The sequence below is a fragment of the Microtus pennsylvanicus genome, chromosome 3 (genome assembly GCF_037038515.1).
Source record: "Microtus pennsylvanicus isolate mMicPen1 chromosome 3, mMicPen1.hap1, whole genome shotgun sequence".
Lineage (NCBI taxonomy): Eukaryota > Metazoa > Chordata > Mammalia > Rodentia > Cricetidae > Microtus > Microtus pennsylvanicus.
In genome coordinates, this window is record NC_134581.1 from 34733462 (window position 1) to 34752689 (window position 19228).

Sequence of the window (19228 nt, forward strand, 5' to 3'; positions counted from 1 at the left end):
GTAAATGAAGAAAATTAAAAATAACATATATGGGATGCCCCTCAGTGCTTGTCTATCATGTGTGGTAAGCCTGGACTCAATCCCCAGAACTATGAAAATGAAAAAAAAGGGAAGAAGAAATGGAAAGAAATTATTCATAAAAATAACTCAAATGATAGCCATTTGGATGTTTAAAAGCTGTAGTTATCAGCATTTACATCTCAGGGTTCCTGCGACCAGCTGACTTACCAACTTAGAAATACAATAAAAGCTGTTTCTTTTTAAGGAAACTAAGATGAAGTCTCCTTGGATCACTGCAAATTGACATTGCAGCCACCAAAATAAACAGAGCAGAGGGAGACAAGAAGATAATGATAAGAACATGAAACAAAGGAAATAAGACAATGTTGTTTCCGCTAAACCGCGAGGACCCAGCTACCCTCCCCATAGCTCCACAGCAATACACAGCGGAGACCACCAAGACTGGAAGCAGCTGCCTGGCATCCTTACAGCACTCCAGGCAGTAAACACTGTGCTAGTCTGGAGACAGCAAACGTGAACAAATACTCCTTCTCTCCCGCACACCTTCTACCCTACTTCTCCGTGAGTCATGATCCCAAAAGAAAGACTCCATGATAGGAGGATTCAGAGCAGAGACCTGACAAACGTGGCAGTGAAGGATACTGGGAGCGGCCGCGTGCTTCTGCAGCGAGACAAAAAGAAGAGCCAAACGCATCTTCCCTTTTAGGTGCAGTTTCAGTAGCCTGGAGTGTGTGTGTGGGGGGGGGGGAATGGGGATGAGGGTCTTGTTCTCACCGCCTCTCTCCTCTCTGCTCTTGACTCCCAACAATAAGCCAGAGGACAGAACCTGTGCCTATCATTTAACTCCTTTCAAAGCCCAATAGGCAACGCTTTTCCATTCAAGCCCCTGGGCAGATGCTTGGGATTTGGAGCGTGAGGACAAACAGGTAGAAGGCAGAGGGAAGCACCGTCTTACCCCTTCACGTTACAGACACCCAGGGCTGTCTCTGAGCCTGGCTGAAAAGGAAGCCGAGATTGTTGGCTGTTTATATTGCCATTCCCTTCTGTCTGGGAAGCCTGCCCTAGAGACTGTCCACGATGCTGGCTGGCTCAGAGGCAGTGACACTCTGACGCTCACACTGGGGAGCTAAAAGCTGATAATGTCTCTCTGGTATACAGATGGGGAACAGGGGGCGCTCCCCCTCAGCTCCCTGCTACTCTAAATATCTAATCTAGGTCAGATTGGCCCCCGACCTCGCTGACAGGAAACACATCCTAAACCAGCTCCTTGGAGTGGCAGAAAGAGAAATTATTCTTTTAAGCAACTGAAAGTGCAGTTGCCAACAAATACAATAACAAACATTAGGACTACACCTTAAAACTATGTAGGCGGAGGGGTTACCTGCTTCAGGTGAGCATAGGTAGTTCCAGAAGAAGCCAGGGTGGGATAGTGTGGTTAGCAGGCTCCAGACATATTTCCCTGTGGTTAAAACGCCAATCACCTCTGCTCCCGCCCACATTCCAACACTTCCATTAGCTCCCTGACTCTTTATCCTTTAAACCAGCTCCCCTAGAAGGGACAGGAGCCCACTCAAGCTTGTCTGGCAGGCCTTGCCCTTTCCCCCATTACCTCTGCCTTGCTAAAAACCATTAGATTCCATTTTTAAAGCTAGGCACCAAGTTCTGTTTCCTTAATTGGCCACTTCCTCCTCCTGAGGCTATCAAAAGCTCCCTTTGGTTCACCTAATTAACATGCCCAATAAAAATTTAACACCTCATTCTACCACAAGGCTTCCCCCCCCCATACCTTTATTAGACCACCTAAGGGCCAAGTCTTCCCTCTATCCAGAGGCAGTCCTTTATTCCTCCAAGACAAACACCCCTTCCCCTTTCCTTTGTTCCCTTCCTCTTGTGGAAGATTATTTGAACTGGGCAAAGATGCTTTAGATTTTTTATGCTACATTTGTTGCTGTTTCTCCTTGCCTGCCTAAGGCACCTGACTGGTCTAAATAAAAAGCAGTTCAGCCAATAGCTACCCAGAAGAGTGATAGGTGGGGCTGGCAAGTGAAGAGAATAAATAGGAAGAGAAATCTGGGCTCAAGACAAACGAGAAGACAAAGAGAGAAGAGAATAAGGGAGAAAGAGAGGGAGGCACCTGGGGCCAGCCAGGCAGCCACCAGACAACAAATACAAAGTAAGACATACAGAGAGAAAGGTAAAGAACCCTGAGATAAAACACAGATAAAGAGAAACAGAATAAAATAAGAGCTAACATATGACCAAACATTCATAACTAATAACAAGCCTCTGTCATGATTTGGGAGCTGGCTGGTGACCCAGAAGAAAAAGCCTGATACAGCTTCCCCTCTCCTGCATCCCCTACCACCACATTGGAACACAGACCTCCCCCTTTCCTCTTATTACACCTGCAAGGTCATTTGCTGCTCTTTCCTGCCTGAGTCAGAAAGCAGCCACTTCCACTTTTCTTCCTCACTTAATGAAGGATCTCTCTGTGAAAACAGGGGTTTGGGTGAGGTTTGTGTAATCCAGGGTCCAGGAGGAAGCGCTCACTGTCCAGGGGTCTCCTTCACTCCTGGGCATTTCTCTTTCTTAAGAAAACGCATTTCTCCCCATCTCCTGAACATGCAACTCCCCTGATGGATTGGAACCCTCGCCCCCCAAAAGAGGCTCCTTATCTCCACCCTTCTGCCATGAAGATGCTCATGCCAGAAAGCCAGTGAGAAACCGTCATTTCACTATTAAAGGGAAACACAAATACAGACCTTTTCCAAGTGAGTGCCAACAAGCACGGCACGGAATTCCGTATGGAGGCATCCTGGGCAAAAAGCAATCTAATTCACTTCTGTGTGAGTTTTTCTCCAATTCTGAGTCACGCTTCAGGGACCACAGGGTCATGGGCTCTGATTTGTGCATGCCTCACTTTTGAAGTCACACTAGCAGTAGTGATATCACATATCTGTATATGCCTGTACACACACTGGGTTCTTTCTCCTTTCTCGAGAGGACACCCCACACACATTTATCCACACCGTCAAGCTTTCTGCCATCTCCTGCTGTTTCATAGGAAGTACTCTACGATGTGATTGACAGCTAACAGAAAGCATCTCCGACACTGCCCCTATTTGCCCAGGGTACAGCTGTGACTTGTTTCAGAGCACACTATAGAACAAAAATCATGTCCCCCAAGACTGATGATGTCCCCTTAAAATCAACATTAGGGCCAATATAATAACTTGGCAAATAACAAACAGAGCTGAAAATTGTATCCAGACAGGTACTAAGCCACTGCATTAAATAGACTCAGTCAGTTAACACAAGGGCATCCTTTTTCTAACCCCTGGTGCCTCAAAGAGAATTCCCTACACTCATTACGCTTGATGCACCTTAATAGTAGCAAACAGACCCAATAGTGATGGTTAAGTTAGGGTCTCCTAGCTCTACAGTTCTTAGTTAAGTACAGAACATGCTTCTCAACTAAACTCTACGGGCTGAAACATGACAGTTGTCCTTGACCATTGGATGGTGACAGACCTTTCCAGAATTCCCCAGGAAAGGTTAGCATGACACTAAGCTAATCAGTCCTCCCCTGGCCTCCTCTCTCCCTGTCTCCTTAAGCCATAAGACAAGGGTCTCTTCTACTTGGCTCACTGCTGGAGTTCCAGTCACTTACGAGTCACGTTCTCAATGTTCATGTCCCCCTCTTAGTCACAAGTGCTCTGTCCTCGTGAATGGGAGTAGCACCCAAGAGAAGAAGTACCCAGTGCACTGCCTGCCCATACAGTATGAACACACAGCAGCAAAGTCAGGCTGTGAGGCTCAGAGCCCCTGCCAGACACCTAGGGTGCTGGTACCTTCACATTGGACTTCCAGCCTTCCAGAATTGTGAACAGTAAATGTCTATGGTTTATAAACCTAAAACCAAGAATGAACTAAGTGCACATAGGTAAGATGGCTCACTGGGTAAAACACTTGATGTACAAACCCAGTGGCCCGAGTTCAATTCTCAGGACCCACATAAAGGTGAAAGGAGAGAACCAACTCCACCAAGTTGTCCTCTGACATACAATAATAATAAAGTTAAAAAAAAAGACGAAGATAGTCTCCAGGCCAAGATCATAACATTATGCTCTATGTATTATGGAATCTCATGATGTCAGTGCATTATGGAGTTAATCTTTGTTTCTTTCAACCCTGAACATGAGAGTAAATAAGAAGGGTTTCTCAATCAGGGCTCTGTGGGAGGGAGCTGAGAGGAGCGAGGGAATGGCTGACAGCGCTGAGCCAACCAGGAACCTGAATATCCTCCCAGCCACAAGCACACAGCCTTGCTTCTTTCCAGAGCTTGGGGTTCCAGAGTCTTTGGGGGGATCAGGATTCCCTTTCTCCATCTGGGAGTCTTGGACAGTTGGGAAGTATCTGTGCTCAGTCTAAACCAGTTCTGGAAACACATATAGAGTTTTAAATTCATTTTAAAGTTTCCACTGCATTTGTGTGAAAGCCTCCTATGGCTTAAGTCCTCACCCCCAAATGCAAAGGGCTTAAAGGGATTTGGTGAAATTCCTTCTAGGAATTTCTGTGACAAAATACTAACTTGCTTTTTACTTATGTCAGTAACTCTACATGTGTGCCTATTATCAAAAGTTATGGGTGTTATAAAACAGCACAAAGGTGGACCCTGGCAGCAAGAGCCAGAGGTCTCAAAGCAGGAAGGAGACAAACATGCCATGCAGACAGAGTTTGAGTGTGGTGTTTATTGAGATAAAAGGAATGGGGAGGGCGGGGGGGCAGGGGGAGAGGGAGAGGAAGGAGGGAGGGATAAAGAAAAAGAGAGACAGAGAGCAGCTTGCCTCTTCAGAGAACAGTGGGAAGAAAGCAGGAGTAGGAGGGGCTTGTCTCTTAAAGGGACCTTTGCACGTGCATAGTCAGGGAACTGCTTGCCATGGGCAGAAGGGTGACACACTATGCCAGGTTTCCAAGAGGCAGGGCCAAGGTGTGCCTGGATACTAACAATAGGTATGTATGTGAGCACATACACATGACTGTTTATGTATACCTAGATACATAATCGACAGTGATAAGTAGTTAATTGATAGATGGTGATAATGGAATTTGACTGATAGATGAAAAAGATACACATGGACAGACATGGGCACATAGATGAATAATAATCAGATATGACACTTATAGACTGAATTTTGAACACCTTATAATTTGAAGCTCTAACCCCTGGCACTTCCGAGCGTAACTCTATTTGGAAAGAGGGCTTCTAAAGGGGCTATAGAATAGAAGCTATCTGATAGACATCCTGAGAGAGATGGGGACACACAGAGGGACTAAATGAGAACAGGTGGCAAAAGGGCACCCGTCAGTGAGCCTAGGACAGGGCCTTTCCTTGTGGTCCTCAGTGGACGAGTGCGCGTGTCTGTTTAAGCTTCTCTGCCTGCCTGCGGTAACTTGTAGTTCAAGCAAACCTCTGTAAGTGCTGAATAAATCCGAGGAAAACAGCGTTCTCTTTAACGAATTAAACTGTTATTAGAAATGAAACTCATTTAACTTTAACCTTAATTTGAAAGTTCATTACATCTGGCTTATTTTATCCCAACCTTTCTTGCACCCATGAAACAATAAATATACTTTTGAAAAGAAAGCTATTTCCGAACTGTCATTAATCCACCCTCTCCTGTGCTACCTTCAATAGGTACATAAAGTTCCCACAAGAATGCTCTGTGAGAAGGAGGAGTGATTGTTCTAAACAAGGTAAAATTAGGAGGAGAGATTTCAGATCAAACACTGTGAGCAGAACCATGAGAAACTTAGAGGAGATTAAAAAAAAATAGTCCAGGCCTACACACTCTAGATTCTGGCTTATATCAAGGATCTTTCTCACTCCTGATGAGCCTCATGTCCCAACACACACACACACACACACATAAACACACACACACACACATAAACACACACACACACATAAACACACACACACACATAAACACACACATAAACACACACACACACACACAAGGGCTCCATAACAGCATGATGACGTAGATGCAAAGCATCTTGAAGAGTCTCAGTTTAGCACAGGAACTCCCGCTTGCCACAAAGACGGTCCTCAAAGTTCCTACCCATCCTCTTCCATCCTCCAATCTGGACTTGGCTCTTCCTCTTTCCAGACTCCCACTTTCCCTTCCCTTGAGGGCGGGCCTCATGAAACAGTTTCCTCCTCTCAGATTGAAACAAGCAAGGAAGCTCCTTCAACAGGAAGGTAGACAACTCAAAACTGCTCCAGGAAGTCCCTGAAACCCACCAGATTCATTAGACCCCCTCCCTGCCAGAGTAAACAATAAAAGCTGGGAGTCACCCTCAGACCCTAGAGAGCCAAGCTGGAGAGACTGAAATAAAATGAGCTCCCTGGAAGAAGCAGAACGTACTGAGCTGTCTGGAAGAGGTCTAGACCAGTCGCAGCAAGGGTACTCTCCAACCTGTTGAGCTGCCTGCAGGCTATGCAGTATGTTCTAGGGTTCCTAGCTTTTATGAGCTGTCATTCATGCTGGGGTAGGCCTTGGTGATGCAGCTGTCTTTGAGTCATTCTGCTCCTAGAAGTAACTCCTCACCCATACTCCTGTAAGTATCCCTCATAAAACTCATTGGCTCACCAAGCTAGACTTGGTGGTATCTGTACTTTGGGTTGTTATGGGTTTCCTACCTACAATGAGTAGATGTGGGTTTTGCATCTCCCCAGAAGAGTTTTATCACATGATAGAGGTTCAGTACCACCTCCACTCTACCGTGGTACCTTGTCCAACTACTCTAGCACATGAGGACTCTTCTCAAATTCCATGGCATAAATTACTTGAATTTCTTACTTAAGAGAGTGGTAGTTTGAATGAGGAATGGCCACCATAGAGTCAGGTGTTTGAGCACTTGGTCTCCGGTTTGCTGTCCTATTGGGAGATGTAGGAGGTGTGGACTTGGTGGAAGAAGTTTGGCACTTGAGTTATGCTACCTCACTCAATTTCCAGTTTGTTCTCTCTTCTTTGTGTCTCTCCCCCAATGATGGAACTCCGGCCACCATGTCTGCCACTTGCTGCCATGTCCTCATGCCATTACAGACTCTTATCCCCCTGGAACTGTAAGCCTAAATAAACTCTTCCTTAAGCTGTTTTGGGCTCTAGTATTTTATTACAGCAACATCAAAGTAGCTAACACAAACAGCGTGACTCCCAAGAGATCAGCCTGTCACTCACAAAGTACTCGTGCTGATATTTATGTCGCTGTAGTTCTAAAACATTGGGGCCAGGTGAAATAAAACTTTAAACTTCAGGCATTTGTGTCACCCTGGGGAACCACTTTGTAAGTTTTAATTACCGGAGTTTATGAAACATTTGGCACAGACTACAGTAAGTGGAATAGGCTGTATCTTAAATCATTTGGGAGGTGATTTGTCAAAACCGGCTTGCTTCACTTCTCTCCAGTGGTATCCAGTCTCAAGCAGCACACACCCCTCCTACAGCCCTGCGCTAAATCATTCTGTGGACATGCAAGAACAAAGGGAAGGGGTCAGTCGGATCTTGTAGTTACTGGAGGTTGAGACAACGCATCAGGAAAGCTCAAACACAAGGATCATCTTGTCAGTCTGGAGTTTTGACACAGGGGCAGCCATTGTTCACTCTGTCCATTTGTCTAGCCCTCAGCCACTCTAGTGGATCTGCCGATAAGAAGCAATCCGGAGTCTGGCAGAGCAAGGGCACTAATGGCCCCCAGCAACCTACCGCTTCACCCTGCACAAACAGCCCGGTGAGAACAGAGCAAGGAGGGGCCTTGCAAAAGGAGGGGTGGATGGTAGAACCTGTCCCTTGCCTGAGGATTCCCAAGCCTCTAAAAGTACCTAGCTCACCTTCCTTTGGTGGCGGGCGGCTAGGGCGAATAGCTAACTGCAGACACTAAGGATAACTAGAAACATGAAGTGATTGTCCGTGGTAGCCATAATCTCAGAATCTCACTCCTAGCACCCTGAGCTCAGCCTCAGATTCAAGGGAATACAGGGTGACCTCCCTGCATCATTAGGCTGGGGAGAAATTTCAAAACACTGCCAGGAATAGGACACAGGCTTCTGTAAGGCTGTGCAAGGCTTCATCTGGAATGTTTGCTTCTTTAGTGGACTTGTGTTACCATGGATGGGGCGGGGAGACAGGAGAGGTGTACGGTCACATGTCTCTTTCAGGGTCCCCCAGACAATGCGAGTCCCCTGTGGGAAGCAGGTCCTCAGCCCGCCCCGCCTCCCCTGGCAGTTGCTTTGCTGTCACAAGGCCATGTGTGGGGAAAGCAAAGGCACTATGTGAAGGCCAATTATCTGAAGCTTGTAAATCATTTTCACCTGAAGGCTGTGGCATTTTAGTAACGTTCACTAGTCAGGGAAGAAATTATATAGGTCTCGGCAGCAGAGGCAGAAGCGACAATTAAACCCACATGCTACCTTTGGTGTTAGCATCTCATACAGAGATTTTCAGCCTCTGCTTTTTTTTTTTTCTTCACATCTAAGCAACATTATCATGGGCTGAACAAGCATGTTCGCAAGGCAGGAGAAGCAGAAAATTAATGTCTCACATGCTTTCTCCATCTTTCTAATAGCAATAAATGCTTTTCATACTCGAGTAGAAAAAGAAAAAAATCACTTTGTACCTTTGCCCAAAATAACAGTTACTGAGAGCCTAGGAGTTAGACACTGCCCCCCCCCACCGCCCTCTGTCTCCCCTCTTAGGCAGACAGACAGGGAGCAGGGTTATGGCTAGGTAATGAAGGTGGTGGCATTTAACCTCCTGGACCTGAAACAAAAGCTGTCAGGTCCATGCCAGCAGGCCCCCTGATGATGGACTGGTCATCAAGAACCTGTCACACAACAGTTGGGGACTGTCAACTACCCTGTCTTCAGACTGATCAACCCAAAAGGAAGGACTGACTCTTCAAAGGTTTTTAAACTCTCAGCCCCAGAGAAGAGGATTTTTTTTTTGCCTCCCCCTACTTTGCAGGTCTTTTTCTCTGTATGTTTGTGCCATGTTTTGCTGTGGGACAATGGTCTGTACCCTGTCACTTGTATTTTAAATAAACGCTGATTGGCCAGTAGCCAGGCAGGAAATATAGGCGGGGCAACCAGGCAGGAAGTAGAGGTGGGACAATGAGAATTCTGGGAAGAGGGAAGTTTAGATGAAGCCAGACACAGAGCAAGCAAGATGTGATGGCCTAGCCAAGCCACAAGGCTAACACAATCAAGTATTATGGGCTAATATAAGTTATAAGAGTTAATAAGACACCTGAGCTAATAGGCCAATCAGTTTATAATTAATGTAGACCTCTGTGTAATTTCTTTGGGACTAAACAGATGTGGGACGAAGTGGGACAGAAAACCTCAATCAACAATGTATGTGTGTCCTCACCCCTAATAAACACCTTCCTTCAATTGCTGATTTTGACTGTGGCATCTGAGATTTCTCTGCTGCCACCTGTTATGCTTCAGATTTTGCCTGGCAGAGAAAACAAATTTAATCCCCAGGCCCTTAGACTGTATTAGCATCATCTTAGATGGACCCTAATTCTCCCCAAACAGTGAAACCTTAACTATGTTCCACCTCCTAAGGAAAATACATCTCCCCCTGCCCCACGCCAGTTGTTTGCTATGCTGAGGTCTGAAGAAAAGTCACAATTTTAGGAAAATAAAATGCATGTGAAAGTCATTTTCAACCACAAACAACAGACAAATCAGACAAATTTGTCAACTTACAGCTAGGGAGATACTCTTGGGTGCTGACAGCTCTTGCTTAGGTGTTCAGTTCCCAACACACAACTAAAGGTTGTGGTATTGTCAGTAATTTTTCTCAGTACTTCTCTTTAAATGTTATCTATCTATCTATCTATCTATCTATCTATCTATCTATCTATCTATCTCATTCTGATGAGTCTCTCTTTCCAAGTGTGAGTCTTGGAATGCCGGCTAAGTAAGCATTTTCTTGTCTAAATGCTCCTACATCTAAATCTTCCTCCAATTCAGTAATAAATATAGAACCAAGCAGACAGCTTGCTACTCTTTCCTATTTTAATCTAAGCATAAAAAGCCCATTCTCTGAGAAATACAATTCATAGGACCTCCTCAGGTATTTGATTATTTTTGCTTTCCAAAGCCCCTTGAAATGCATTCATTTTTCCTGCAGAGTCCATAACTCTTATATTCACACAAACACTTCAAAGACCCCCCGACCCCCTGCAAAAACATGCACTGTCCAGCCCTTAACCACAAATCCAACTCTGACCTCTCAGCATGCTCCTGACTGGAATCAGGGGAACTTCTTTTCTCTTTCTCCATTGTCCTGAGTTGCTGGCCAGTTTCTCTCCCATTCAGGTCCAAAGCCAGAACATAGGACTGCCCTGTCCTTTTCTCTGGGCATGCTCAGTGATGGTAGCTCTTCATCACTTACTCTACTCAAAACCGCTTCCTGTGCCCTCAGTCTCCAGCTGGTTATCTCTCCCAGGTAGTCCCCCTTGGTCCCAGGAAATGTTCAAGCACTCCTTTCCTCACCAAATTTGAACCAGGCAGGTTTATTTGTTATCCAGGACACCTCCGAATTGCATATGTTCAGTGTGTTCCCTTGAAGGCCCAGTCACTAGGCTTAGCACAGAAGTGACAGATCCCCTAAGGCATCTCTTCAACAGCCTTTTCTCTTAACCGTTATATTACAATCCAGCACTTGCATTCATTGAGTCTCTCTGTCTCTCCCTCCCTTCCTCTGTGTGTGTGTGTGTGTGCACATACATGCGTGCATATTCTGCACGTGCCTCTGTGTGTGGAGGCCAGAGATCAATGTAACATGTCTTCCTCTATTCCTCTCCACCTTTATCTTTTGAGACAGGGTCTTTCATTGAACCAGAAGCGCTCTGACTGAGCTAGACTCGCTAATCAATGAACTTCAGAGATCCACCTGGCTCTACCACTACTCTGACCCAGAGAACTAGGGCTACAGGCCTGCACCATTGCATCTAACCTTTTCCCTGGATTCTGGGGATCCAAACTCAGGTTCTCATGCTTGCAAGGCAGGCGCCTTGCCAATGGAGCCATCTCCCCAGTACAACCCTCACACTCTTGGAGTGGCTGGTAGGTACAGCCTTCAGATAGAGACCTTAGCCTTTCTACTTGACAGTTGAGAACTTTCATTTGGAAGTTCTCAGAACTTGAAAGTGTGTGCCTTAGGCAGATAACTTATCCTGGTACCCTTACTTTTCCTACAGGGATGTTTTTGTGACTGGGTGCTAACCTTTGATTCCTTCTCTTCTTCTTTCTAGCAGAAATGAATGTGAGCACTGAAAAACAAAATGTGGCACCCGCTAATCCTGTGGGGACCCTCCCCGACAGTCCTGACCACTGACCTTAGGAATGACGTCCCATCCTGCCGATTAACTCTCACAGGACTGGCTCAAATGCTGGCCACGTCTCTCTCTGCCAGGCTAACATTGTCACTGTCTGTTCCTCTCAATGATCTGGTCTTCAGATCTTGCTTCCAACCACCTTCCTCCAGATTCTTTGACATGGCCCCTATGCTAACTGGGTGCTGCTCAGAATTGACCATGGAGTGCAGTGGACTCTGGGCTCCTCCAATCCTAATGCCTCATGGAGGCTTCGAAGAGGTGACGGACGGTGGTTACATGCCTCGTGTTAATCTCCACTCTCTTGTCTATTGGTTATGTAACCACGAACAAGTACCTCATTCCTTTGTGCTTCTGTCTCTTCGTTTGTTAAATGGGCACAGCAGTAATTATGTTCCCACTTCATGGGTTTGTTACAGGTATCGCAGTAAAAGAAAACACTCCCATTATCCTGACACGTAACAAGCCCCACCCAAATGTGTGTGAGGAATGGGATGCCCTTACCAAGGAAATCCAAGTCTCTTCCCTAGGCCTCACTTAGACTATTGAAACTCCAGATATCTTTCAGATGAATGTAGCTCATCACAGAGGCACTATCCCGCCATCTCATCTCATCTCTTCCTACTCGCCACTGCACACCAACACACACACACACACACACACCTCTTCGAGACAAGGTCTCACTAGCTGGCCTCAAACATATCCTCTTACTTCAGTTTCTCATACAACGGAATTTATAATCATGCAACTCTGCCCATGGGGGGTGACGTACATGCGTGTGTGTGCGCATGCTTGCATGGGGAAGCAAGAGATTGGTGTCAGGCTCTTCACCTTGCTTTTTTTTGACACAGGATCTTTCTCAAGTCTAAAGCTCATTGATTCAGAAAGACTAGCTGGACAGCTAGTCCCAGGGACCCCCGTCTCCACCTCTGTAATATCAGGATTACAGCCATTACATCTGACATTTGTAAATGTGGGTGCTGGGGATCCAAATTCAGTTCCCATGGCTGTCTGCCAACTATTCTCCTAACCACCTGTGTGTAGTACCCAGGAGACGTGTCGGATCCCCTGGGACTGGCTTTGCACACAGTTTGGGTGCCAGGAATTGAACCCAGGCCCTCTGGAAGAGCAGCCAGCACTCTTAAACACCTCACCATCTCTTTGGTCCCCTGTCCTCTATTTTAAAACTGTCTCTGAACTTCAATGCAGAGCTAGAGCTTGAACCTGACTGTGAGCCCAACATTCTAGGATTAGTATCTTTTTCAGATACGTTCCCCTCAGATCTGTAGCGATTGTAACTTTGTCCAGTCTCCCACAGCCGTACATCTCTGTCCCTGGAAGTGGCACCAATAAGAAGGCACACAAACAGAACCCTGCTCATGTTAAAGACCGCGCCCCATCCTTTGATATAGCAGGAGACTGCCTTCCAAGTCTCCAAAGCCAGGCACACTGTATATTGTCCAGAGCGGCCAGGGCTAAGAGAGTGACGGCCGGAGATACAACAGAAACACATGCACAGGAGTGCACATCTCTCTCACAGTAAGTGCTGACATTTTCATGTTTGCAAAATGCTGGTTGCCACCTACTAGGTGGCATCATTACCCTCATGAATCATAACTCACATTTGTAGGAGCCTGGAGATGACACACCCCCATCCACAGCCCAACTTGCCATGAATGGCCTCTGGGAATGCTTTCCTGGGTGGTCTTCAGCTGTCTTTTAGAAGAACCTGTTCTGGGAGGCGATGTTTCCATCTTTTGAAAAGTCTGGCTCTATTTTCAGGCCTCACGCCTGTGCAAAGGTGACAGCAAAACACTTTCAATGCTTCAGAGCCCGCCCATCAGGCAAGCTTCAAACCCGGATTCCCCTTTGGGCTTCAAAACCTCCCCACGCAGTCTGGACTGGCCTCTGCCTTACCGAAGCAGCTACTTATTTTTGCTCCCACCCCCACCCCGTCGTCGATGTCACCTCCCTGCTATAAACACTGCAACAAAACCAGCTGACAGTGCCCCACCTTCCCCGGATCCCTGCAGCCCAGGCCATTCTCTTGTACCTGTTTTTGCTGCTGTACTCCAAACCAGGAATCCCAGCTTTCGTTTCCAGATCTCCCTCCGCTCCCCACTGTTAACCGGTGGAGTCAGGGTGGAAAATGATATCTCATTTTCACCTGCGCGCTGGAAATACTGCCACTTACCTTGGGGAGAGGGCAGTGCGTAAGGATTAATTTGTGTTTGGCAGTTCCTCTGTCTTCCCTGGGGCTACAGGGGCACTTTCCTCCAAGCTTCTTTCGCTCTCAGAACAGCCCCGATTTAATCGTTGCCAGATTAAATCGAGTACAATATCCGGTGCTCCATGTCTTCTAAAGCGCTGTGGAAACCAAAGCTTCAGAACAGTTTTCTGTCGCACTTGTTCTCAGAAGGCCTTCCTCAGTCCCCTACCCAGAACAGGACAGAGAGGAACGGAGGAGGGAGTTGTAATTGCGGCCTCAACAGTAAGGTGGCACAAGACCCGCTCCCTAGCTCCCTAGTCTGAACAAACCTGTCAACCTCAGGGTTAGTCAACCAAAAAAAAAAAAAAAAAAAAAAAAGACTCACTGCAGGGGGTGCGCATCTGGGGACCACGCCCTTTGTCTGGAGGCGCAGGTCCCCAGCCTCTGGGCTCTGTGGATGCGCCACGGAGGCCCGCAGACCCTGATGGCGGGAAAGTTTCTCACCTGCAAGAGAGGGTGTGGTCTGGTAGAGACGCTCAATGAGCCCACTGAATGCTCAGCCCAGCACTAGGAGCTGTATCTAGGATTTCCTGACTCCCTCGGGCCGGAAGATCTGATTTCAGCAGCAGGACAGGCTTCGAACTTGGGAACCCTTCAAAGGGCCCCACAAGCTGCCCTCGTACCGGTACCGTCCAAACACGAATGGCTTTTCCCCACCCTCCCGTTCTTCACCCCCACCGATCCTGATCCCGGGGCAGACTGAACGACCCCCGGCCCCCGGGCTATCCCCATGCCCCTTCCTGCCCCGATTACCGCAGGCTCTACGGTGTCCAGCTCCTCCGGTGCCCAAACCTCACCACCGCTGCTGGCTGGAGCTGTGTCGGTCGCTCCCTGCGCCGCGGTGCGGTGCGGTGGAGACATGCGCCCGCGACCTAGCCGAGGAGGCGGAGGCGGCGTTGGGCAAGGAGGCTGGGGTTGAGCTCCCAGAAGCCTCCCCAGTCCTGGGGCGCTAGAGGACTACGTGAGTGTGGCTATACACCTGCATTGAGCAAAGGAAAGATGCCCAGGGATACTTTGACCTCTCGGGCTCTGTGGTGGGTCTCTTAGACTAACTTTGGGTACCTGAGCTGAACAAGGAGAAGTGGGGTTGCATGAGCGGGCTTGCCAGCCATTTTCAACCTCGGGTTCAAGTTCAGAGATGCTTGACCCCTCCATAAGGCACTGCTTAAATTACTATCTCGGATTTTGAGTGCCTCTTCCAACCTAACGGTGCAGATAGATGTGATGCAAGGGGCACCAAACACCCTCCAGACAGATCCTGAAGAGTCACCAGTGGAGGAGCAGGCTCAAGTTAGCAACCATGACTATTCTGCGCACATTTGTATTTGTTCATCCAGTCTGTATCGGGTGCCAAACACCAACTTTGTAGAGCTAGTAAAGAGTCAGACAATAAAGATTACCAGTAAACACAACTCAGGGGATGTGAATGGAGTGTTGTGGACAGAAATACAAAGCAGAAAATAGGACAGTGGGCTTTGTGTGGGGGATGGGGTCAGGGCTGGCTTTATTGGTTAACAAGGAGGTGAGAGAACAACCAGGCTTTTATCTGGGGAAAGATGACCCTGGCTGTGAGCCAGGCACTAAGATGTCCCTTAGCATATACTTATCCCAAATGCCACACGAGAAAGTTTGCATGGCCATGCCGATTTTACAGATAAGAAAGTTTAAGCTGGACGGTGGTGCTGCATGCGTTTAATCTCAGCACTCATGCGACAGAGGCAGGTGGATCCCTGAGTTCAAAACCAGCCTGGTCTACAGAGCAAGCTTCCAGGACAGCGAGGGCTACACAGATAAACCCCATGAGGGAGGGAAGGGGGGAGGGAGGGAGAGAGAGGAGGAAAGAGGGAGGGAGGGAGCTACATAGGAAGGCATGCACCGTCACAGCTGGCAGGCTGGCAATGGTCTAAGTCAATATGATGGTGCCAGAAAAGGATTCCTGGAAATGACATCTGATTCATGGATTTTTTTTAAAAAGTAGTTTCATTATCACATGTAAAATGAAATATTTTGAAAACCATTTTTATAGCATCTCTGTGTGTTTCCCTGGCTCATTGGCAAGCAGCTTGATTCTAAGTGATAGATTTTAACAATCTGCAGTGAGAATTGTCGGTGGTTCGCAAGACTGTACGCTGACTCATTCCCTTTGTAGGATTCTGTTTGTGGGAATGTGACCCATCACCCATGATATGGCACCTCTACCACTGTCAGGGCTTGGTGACACTGCAAAGAAACTGCCACTGCTGAGTAAAACGGGCCAGTGTCCACCTTAGCTGTGGACCGCAGGGGCTCTTTTACCTAGTTAGAGGCCAGGGGTTCACAAGGTAGACAGTCTAGGAACACTGTTCTTGTTCGCAGGAGGCTAACCATTAGTTTCAGAAGCTAAAACTCTAGGCTGTAGACATGAGGAGGCTAATGAAGCTCCCATGTCCCTTTTGGGTATGTGTCCCTGGTGACACACAACCCCTTCTTTCCCCCAGAGTCACCAACATTTCTACCTTCCCTCTCGGTCCATCTCAAGAACCACTTCTAGAGAACCTCCATTGCCTTGCCATGAACTCGTCTATGCAGAAGGAGAAGCACCGCTGTGTGCTTGTCCCTGTGTGACTGCAGTTTCATGCAGGGCACATCGACTGAGTGGAAGTGAGGGGACAGCCCCAGGCATCTGTCCTTACCTTCTACCTTGTTTAAGGCAGGATCCCTCATTGCTCACTGTCTAGGGGCCTGCACTGTGTCCCGTCTTGCTGTAGGAGCAGAATTACAGACACACACTGCTGGATCCGAATTCAGATCCTCAAGCTGGCACAAGAACTTTATCCAGAGCCTTCTCGCCAGCGCTACCAATGAACTCTTAACCTGAAATCTAAAACCTCTCTTTTCCCTTTCTACTTTAGAGTTCAGCAGGTTTACCCTCCCCTCCTCTCCGACCTGTTTCAGTTTCTTTGCAAGATCATGTTTTTGCATCCAGTGGGCATTTAAGGGGTTCACTTTTTAAAATATTTATCTTTATTTCATTTGCATTGGTGTTTTGCCTGCATGTATGTCTGTATGAGAGCATTGGATCCCCTGGGACTAGAGTTACAGACAGTTGTGAGCTGCCACGTGGGTGCTGGGAATTGAACCTGGGTTCTCTGGCAGAGCAGTCAGTGTTGTTAACCACTGAGCCATCTCTTCAACACAAGGAGTATATATTTATAACAGGTAATAAAAGAATGCAGACTCACTGTCTTTTAATTCTGTCATGTCAGTCCAAAGATAACTAGTGACAAGGCACAGCTGCATGTGTCTATAGATGCTGTCCATCAGTCAACATTGACACCTCTTGAGGAAAATTCTGATTTTTCATTCTGAGATTGGAAAACTAAGGCTTAAGGGTCATTTTCCTACGGTCATGATTATAGTCAGTGGCACAGCCGGGATTCACGCTCAAAATGCAGAAATTATTTTCATCAGGAACTCATACTTCCTCTCCTTCAATCGTTCATTTGTTTCTTGTGTCTATAGATACTTACAACTGTTTGCCTCTGCTCTGTAACAGCTGCTAGGAAAATCGCAATGATTAGCACATAAATCTTACCCTCAAAAATCTAATAAAAGAGGAAAATGAGCACGGAAGTAGTCGAAACCCAGGACTGTGAACTTCACCAAAGAGCCTTGTGGAGAGCCAGCCTAAAGGAATGCTTTGTTTTCCATCCGGGGCTTGGAGAGGGGACTTGGCAGTAGAGAAGACAGCACCATAGAAGTCTGGTGGAGAACACGGAAGGAAACTGCACAGGAGCCTGAGGAGGAGCAGCCCTGATGAGCGGATGAGCGAGATGAGGTGGGAGGCTGGCTTTGATTGCTGGGGAAAGGGTAGGGTGGGAGATGGGGTAGAGGGCGGGAGGGATGTGAAGCTCTTGAGATAAACAGCAGATGCGCCCAGCAAGGCCAGTGGGGCCAGATCACAGAGGTCTATACAGTTCTTTCGGGGACTACATTGTCCTTGAATATGTATGAAAAGTTGTTATATCCGCGTATCATAGTCAGTGTTCTAGTGCCGTGAGCAGACATGTGACCACAGCAATTCTTATAAAGAAAAACGTTTTACTGGGACTGGCTTACAATTCACTGGTTTAGTCCATTGTCATCATGGCAGAAAGCATGGCGGTATGCAGGCACCTATGATCCTGGATACGTAGTTGAGAGCTCTACATCTGGATCAGCAGGCAGCAGGAAGAGGATTGCCACACCAAGCCTGGCTTGAACACCTGAGACCTCAAAACCTGCCCCCAGTGCCACAAAGTCACACCTACTCCAACAAGGCCACACCTTCTAAAAGTGTCACTTCCCTATGGGCCTATGGGGGACATTTTTCATTCAAGCCAAACTCTGCATGCCAGAGAAGATGTTCCATGACTTTAGTCAAATTTCCAAAAGAAGACATCAGCTTCTTTTCTTGAAGCCTTGTCTGTGGACCTAAGAATTGCACCATCAGTCAGAATAGACAGGACACTGTTAAGTTTCAAACCTAGGACAAGTGGCTGAGGTGATTATTTAATATATTCCTCAGTCCCTCCTATCACAGGGTATGGCTGGCATACCCCACCCTCTACCCTGACCTTTGCAGCCCCAGGCTGGGCCACCCTTTCCCCAGAGGTTCCTCTAGACATTTTGGTTACCTGCCCTCTTTTGGACCTTTGATCTCCTGGTGGTTGCACCCATTTCCCCTTTCCCCTTCCTCCTCTCTCTCTTTCCCTCCCTCCTATCTCCACATGGCCCAGCTCAGTCGGGTCATGTTCTCTCTGGGCTCTCCCAGATGTCCCTGCCTCTGACTATTTTCTCCGTCACTTACCATGAACTTTCTCCTCTAGCACACCTCGGAGCAATCATGGCCTTTCTTTTTTATTTATTTTAATTTTATCCTCACATACCTAGAGTTTAGAAGGGCGCAGGCTGAGCCCTGCCAGATGAAGTGGTACTGCCAACCTTGGACAAGAATGATCGGTCCCTCCAGCACCTGACCAGTACCTCCTAAGCGGAGTGAAGGGTGATGCTAGCTGGCTGACAGGCTTAGAATTATGGAGCTGATAGCCAAGAACATGTCCCTGGAGGACATGAAAGGGAGCAGGAAGTAGGACCGCAGTTTGCTGAGACACTGAGCCTCCATCTGACTTCACTAAGCACTAAGTTGTGTATCCCCAGGGTCATATGTCCCGGTCCCCAGTACTTCAGAGTATAGGATGTTTAAAGAGACTGTTAAGTTAAATGAGGTCATGTTAGGTAAGTCTTCATCTATATGACCAGTGTTCTCATAGGAAGATCAAATTACTACACAGAGAAACAGTGGGTACAAATGAGCACAGAAGGGTGACCAGGTGACAGGAAGAGAGTGGCCATCTACAAGTCAAAAAGAAAGATCTGAAACATGTCTGTGGCCCCGAGGGAACTTCCGGTCTCTGGGAGGAGACACATTTCTGTTCTTAAAGTTACCCAGAATGTGGTATGTTGCTATGGTCAGATCCAGTAGACCAATGGGCAGAGCACCAACTC

General features: G+C 47.2%; 1 protein-coding gene across 6 annotated transcripts in view; it reads right to left on the reverse strand.

Moving 5' to 3' along the window:
* Nucleotides 1-14736, reverse strand: part of Mrap2 (melanocortin 2 receptor accessory protein 2) — a 39629-nt gene extending 24893 nt beyond the window's left edge. Inside the window, exons 1-3 of one of the 6 annotated variants that reach the window (XM_075965056.1) lie at nucleotides 14456-14648; nucleotides 14028-14146; nucleotides 13628-13800 (exon numbers count right to left, since the gene is read on the reverse strand). The gene's annotated coding sequence lies outside the window, so the exon portion shown is untranslated. Of the gene's footprint in view, nucleotides 1-13627; nucleotides 13868-14027 lie in introns of all 6 variants that reach the window. The other 5 variants (XM_075965052.1, XM_075965054.1, XM_075965051.1 and 2 more) reach the window with 5 other exon arrangements.
* Nucleotides 14737-19228: the final 4492 nt, after the last annotated feature.